The sequence below is a fragment of the Crinia signifera genome, chromosome 4, assembly GCF_055691185.1.
Source record: "Crinia signifera chromosome 4, ASM5569118v1, whole genome shotgun sequence".
Lineage (NCBI taxonomy): Eukaryota > Metazoa > Chordata > Amphibia > Anura > Myobatrachidae > Crinia > Crinia signifera.
In genome coordinates this window covers 210171067-210177762 of record NC_139220.1, presented here as the reverse complement: position 1 = coordinate 210177762, position 6696 = coordinate 210171067, and the positions used below count along the sequence as shown (strand labels likewise).

Here is a 6696-nt window from a genome sequence, read left to right as displayed (position 1 = left end):
AGATATTAATATCTTACTACCACTTATCTTTAAGCACAACTTATTATGGCTCCTTGAGCAGCAGTCGCACTGCACTGCAAGGCAGGCCAGTTAACACTGACGGTCTGACCTTCAATATGCGTGCGTGTTGTGTGTGTATGTGGAGACCAGCTACCTAGCATCTACATTTCCTACATTTATTCGCCATTGGCCGGGTAGGCGTGGCCTAGAGACATACTTGAAATTTACGTCACACGTTGGGCGTGTCCGGCGTTGTGTCGCGCAAAGGGGCGTGTCTCTCGGTCGGATCAGTGGGCGTGTCTCCGGACGCGCCGGAAGCGCAGTCCTCCTCTCGGTCCGAATGTGATTGCGGCCTGTGTGAACGGTGAAGCCTGGAGCTGGAGTAGTGGCTGCCTGGACACGGCACGGGGGGAGGGAGAAGGGATGGGGGGGAGTCCGGGCCAGGCGTGACCCGCTCCCCTGGGAAGTGTGCAGGATAGGACAAGATGGAGGACACTTGAGGCCAGAGAGAGGGTGAGTGAGATCACTGCAGTGGCTGGGACTTATATATAGGAGTGATATGCAGACACCGATCTCTGCTATCGGTAATAGATTGGTAGTGCTGGGGTGTGTGGAAGATTTGATGTTTTTTTGGCACCATTCAGCCGGCATCTTACATTGTACACAATGCACACAGAGGATCACACCTTCCTAGTGTAACATTACATACCATGCATACACTGTAAACAGGGCTGCCATGTAAACGCAATGTAAATAGAACGTATACATGTCCAATTGCCCCCGTTCTAGCAGAGTTCTGCACTGTAGTGTCAGTGCCATTGCACTGCTTTCTAATCATGTGTTTGTAATCTGTTGCGAGTCATGTGCTGCTTACTATGGGGTGGTGTATGCTCTGGTGCTAGATGGTTTAGAAATCTGTACTTACTATTTATTAAAGCTGTAGCAAATGTTATTTTTTTGATCTGAGTGTGTGCAGCACAGTTTTCCAGCACACGTTGGATATTTTCCTTTTTAATTGTTTTCTTGGAAACGGTTACTAAAACACTGCCATGAATGTACATATATGTATATATAGGCAGTAATCTGAATGTGTGTGAGAGACCACGTATATGGCGTTGTTCTATTTAGGTCATACAACTATGTGCATGTATATTACACAATATAAAATGTCCCTCAAGTTAATACTTAATGTCTGAAAAGTAAATATTTCAAGGTTTAACCTATAGAACACCCTTACTACATATAGATGAAAAGCTGTGTGGGCCAGTTTCTGTATGACTAACTACTTCACATAAATTTTAGCTTTAAAATGTTATTACAACATTTTGTACTGTCTAATGAATTACCAGTAATTCATATGTATCCTCGCGTCCTGTATACAAATTTACATGCTTGGTGTGTAACCTATTGATTATACTGGTTCAACCTATTTTTGACCACATTTTTAAAATCCTCTTGTTACAGCCTCTACCTTCTGATGAATGGTCCTGAAGCTTAATAGTGGATGTCATTTGTTTTCTTTAAAATCCTGTGATCTACAATGCTTTTGGCAGTGTAGCCTATTTCCAGTTGTGATGATTGTTTGCTTGTGATTGCTAAATATAGCTACTGTCAGGTTCTAAAATAACTGTATGCATGTTTTTCTTGTACAATTACTTGGACACTGTAGCTTTATACGTATTTAGTTATGTCAAGAAGTAGAAAAAAATGGCTGAAGAATTGCAGGCACTGATCTATTGCTGCTAGTTTCCAGGCCTGTTTAGTCTACCTTTTCTCATTCATGTTCTCGGTAGTTCGTTTTCAAATGCTTAAATCTATAGTGCTCTATTAACTGAGCTAAAACACACATTCTAAGTGACCAGACTGACACACACCAGTCAGCCATGAGAGGAGGCAAGTTACCGAGCCAGCATTGTGGCAGTAAATTTTTCTATTTGTTAGTAAACACAAAGTTTTAATATTCCCCATAATTCATGTGCGTGTGTTTTTAATATTCCTTGTGAATCCCCAAGCCAGTCCTATACCTTTCATTTCCAGGCTGTGGAATAAGCACAGGGCAAGGCTTCCTTATAACTGGTCAAGAGCGCATAACCTCTAGTTTAGAGCTGTCCCTCAGTATCACAGGGATTAGACGTGGGAAACACCGCCCCCTCCCTCCATCCCCCACTCTGATTGTCTAGGTTCTCTTTTATCCTAAGCATCTGCAGTAGTAGATTGGGTTACAACAATAATACTGCTATCAAAGAGGCTGCAGCTGCCCCAGCCCCCTCACTCTATAGTGTCCCCTGCTTGTCTTGTTTCTTTTCTTCGTGTCCCCTTTTTCTCCCTCTCTCTATTTTTCCCTTTCTTCCATTCATATTGCTTTCCCTGTTTTTTTTCTCCTATACCTTCGTCTCCGTATCACACCTCCCCCTCCTCGGTTTTCCTTGCTTGTTTGCACTGTGCTCCAGTAGACTTCCCTCTTGCATCTCCTCCACCAACCTATATTTATGTACAAAACATGTTATGTGCTGGGAGTGGGTGATTCAAGGACACGAGAGAAGTGTAGTTTATCGTGAGAAATGCCAGGACTCTTCATGTGTAGCAGACTGGGTTATAGAGGAACAGAATGGTCTTTTGTTCTGTGTCTGATGTTTACATTATGCCCACTGTTGACCCAGCCTCTCTTTTGAGGTTCATAGTTAAAAATAGAATTCTAATTTATGAACACTGTCTGTACTATTGCGGAGTAAGTATATTAAATAATATATGCATTGCTTAAGCACATAGTAAAATACACTCATGATGATGTCATAGCACTATGTATATGAGTTGACTTTTACATAATAGATGATCAAATATCTCCACAAATACATGCAATAAATGACTTTTATCAGTGGTGCCACATACCTCTTTATATCTGGCTTTTTAATTTGCTGGTAATATTGCCTAGTTCTGTCACTTCTTAGTAATTTGTGTTTTAACTAGATGTTTCTCCTATGTGTAACCAGGTCAAACTCTTTTCATACATATGTAAATTTATCCATGTCTGAGGTATAGGTTTTGTTTTTACCTTCTAGTTTTATTCTGCATTGTTTTGATTTCCTGCCTTTAGTAGAATGGAATGTGACTGTAAAAAAATATTCAGAACTAATTATATAGGTGTATTAAATGTCAACATAGGTGTATTAACATGTCATAAGCTTAAGGGCTTGTTTACTTATATGTTGGAACAATGGTTAATTTGCATAACTCATCATTTTTTAAAGTATTGGCGATGCACTGCAGGAAAGATCCATTGACTTAGGGGTGTACAAACTGAGACATTTTAACAGGAGATTTTGACTAGATAGTCAAAATCTCCTAGAAGGTTAGCCAAAATCTTCCTATTTTTCTCCTGCTTAGTCAATATTGTCTAGCAGAAATTGCTTAGCATAGATTGACTGTGCAGGCAAGGCAGTTTTGACTAGATCATAGATTATCATTGCTTAGTCAAAATCTCCAGTGCATCTAGCCAAAATCTCTCCCAAAAATTACTTAGTCAAAATTGCTTAGTCAAAATTGTCCATTAGTCAAAATCTCTCGTGTGTACACCCCTTAAGCGATTTTGACTACATAGTCAAAATTGCTTAGAAGGTTGGTAAAGATCTCTGTCAAGGTTAGACAAATCTCCCTATAATATCGCTTAGTAAAAAAAGAGTTGCCAGGCAAGAATATTTTGACTAGATCGCTGGCTGTCTAGTCAAAATTGCTGCTAATCACTGCTGAGGGAGATATTCACTAGGCGATCTGCAATGAATATCAAGCAAGTATGTTATTCTAGTATAGACAAATCGCTTAGTCAAATCGCTTAGTCAAAATCTCTGTTGTATATAGTCAAATAGTCGCTCACTAGCAATAATCGCTCCGTGTGGACACCCCTTTACAACAGTACAGGGTCATCAGTGTGATATGGTGCAGTGACAGCAGAGATAACAGCAAATGTGCCTTTGACTTAAGTATCCCTAGATCATAGCTCACCTTACACGGATTGTTTTTGATCCCTGTCTAGGTTCCTGAACAACAGCGTGTATCTGACATCATCTCCATCTAGTACAGTGCATCTAATGTGTGTCTTATAGTGTTCTCTCTAGAATGTTTGAGTGAATGAATGAATCTGGAGTACACATTTTACACATTTTATATTAGAAATTCACATTAGAAAAAAAAAAAAAAACATATTAAAAATTGCACACTGCACTAGGATTACGCCTATTAAACATGGTCATACTCTGCTATGCCCATTACATGGGATACGGTTGGTTGACCTAAAGGTGGTCGACATACTGCAAGGTCGACAGGGGTCTAGGTCGACATTGGACAAGGTCAACACAAGCACTAGACCATATGTCGACCTAGCAACATGGTCTAGGTTGACACGTGTTTTTTTTGAGCCGACATGTGCCGACAGGCAGTATTTCATGCCCTACCATCCAATAGGGCGCGGTGGGAGAACAAAATGCCTGCAGCATGGCGAGCGCAGCGTTGCACTTAATCCTGTGTCCATGTCAACTGTGTCGACATTTGGGTAAAAAACTGTGAAAAACACACTGCCTGGTATTTTATCCATGCCCTCAGCCTGCTATATGATTTATTGTAATGTTTGTAACTATTGGTCCATGAACCTTTTAGGTGTTCTGGGTGACAGTAACAGGAAGTTTTAAATGTTTATTTCTGTTAAATTATGTGTCTATGCAGTGGTAGCAATAAAGGTACCTATAAAATAGTCATTGTGCATTGTTATATTATTCTTACAGTTTTTAGTCCTCTGCTATTATTCAGCTTTCTGATACAAGGCTCCTTTCACACAGCACCTTGGACTCGGGATATTGCCGGGTTGCTGACTTAACCACCTGGGCAGAGGTGCGGTGTGAAAGCACCAGTCCTTATAACCCAGGTCGAGCAACCTGGCAATTCAACCTGGGTTATAAGAACGGTTAAACTCAAGTCATCCTCTGTATAATGTGCAACCCGGGTTTAGGGGGGTATTCAATGTGGGGTCACTGCTGTCAAGTAGGCCTGACAGTCGTGACCCTGTCCTGTTCTCAGTCAGCTCGACCGAGAAATTGCAGACAGGATTCAATGTCTCGCAGTCCAGCTCCTTTCTCATCCCACCTGCCGCGGGATGAGAAAGGAGCTGGACTGCGAGAAGTGTCCTGGAATCGGCGAGCTGCGGCCGGGATGCTTATCTATTCCCGACCGTTCTTAGAAGAACGAGCCCGACTGCTTGTGACGTCGGGCTTGTTCTGCGAGATCCCTTGTTCAATGCTGTCGAGGAAGACAGCATTGAATAGGGCCCCAGCAGCCATCTCCCTCATTGGAAGATTGCTACAGGAGATTGAATACCCCCTTTAATGTGAATGTGCCGAACCAGGCATTTCGATCCGTGGTATGACCCAGCTTTGCAGCATGAAAGTGGCATTAGTGGATTCGAATGAATGGTGAGAAAGTTTACCCATTTGAATCCCAACATCAAGGGTTTTCAGCCCAAAATTTGTTTTGTAAGCATTTTTTTTTTTTTTTTAACTCTTTAAATAATTAAATTAACATAAGGATAACTTTTGGTACTTGTGTAGTTTCACGGCGCCAGTAAATCGCATGCGATTTGACATTCGATATCACATGCGATTTACTATCCATTTCATTACCCCAATATCCACTAGGGCGTGGAGTTAATTTTTTATAGTGTGGCGAGCCACCGAGCCCCAAGCGTGACGAGCAGACACGGGTGTTGTTTCAAAGCGACTCACGATATTGCATGCCATTTGCATGCAATTCTGTCAAATACATTCCGTGGCCCCTCGCAGGGCTCGCTGCGCTCGCCACGCTTCGGGCTCGGTGGCGAGCGCATTAAAATCTACTCCACAACCTAGTGGATAGTGGGGTAATGAAATGGATAGTAAATTGCATGCGATATCGGATGTCAAATCACATGCGATCTACTGGCGCCGTGAAACTACACAAGTACCTAACTTTTCATACACCATACAAAAATTAGCAAATTTTTTTTCTTAGTTATTAATGCAGTACTCATACAAATCATTCCTTTTTTGCTGGTTTTTACTTGCATGGCAAATAAATGCTTTATATTGAAAGTGAACTAAAAAACATATTTTTTCTTCCCAATACCATTAAACACATTGTGGTTCTTGATTTGGCATTAATCCACTTTCCCAAAGCCGCAAAAAGCAGTTTCTACATGTATGCTGTCATAATAAAGTAGGCCCTTTTAAAAAATAAAAAAGCTTCTCCCTTTTTTTTATGCTTTGCATAAAATGTATGTCATTAGTAGCTCAATAAGGAATACTATTTTTTAAAACCGGTAGGAATGTCTATGCGGAACATTGTTTTAAATACTATTATATTAGAATACTTAAACTTAAAAATATTGATAAGGGTATTTATAGTTGGGTGACGATGGAGGTTGTAGAGATTATTGTGGGTGGGTTGAAAAGAGACTTAAATCAATGAAAGTTACCAGTCTAAAGGTGGCAATTCAATTATTTTCCATCATGGCGATTACTAGGTGTTGCAGAACAGAGTACTTCAATTTTTGGTCTGATTAGGTGCCCGTCAGCCATGGGGTAACATTTCTTCTCGCACCTCAGGAGTCTGAGAGATTAAATGTGTGCTAAAACAGAGCTTTGGGAGCCCAAACTGGAGTTTGGGGCCCCCCCA

The 6696-nt window shown here is 41.1% G+C and overlaps 1 protein-coding gene across 3 annotated transcripts in view; it reads left to right on the top strand.

Annotated features, from left to right (window-relative positions):
- Positions 1-276: 276 nt before the first annotated feature.
- Positions 277-6696, top strand: part of ZNF609 (zinc finger protein 609) — a 103282-nt gene continuing 96862 nt past the window's right edge. For 2 of the 3 annotated variants that reach the window (XM_083183685.1, XM_083183683.1), the window contains exon 1: positions 278-513. The gene's annotated coding sequence lies outside the window, so the exon portion shown is untranslated. Of the gene's footprint in view, positions 514-6696 lie in introns of all 3 variants that reach the window. The other variant, XM_083183684.1, reaches the window with a different exon arrangement.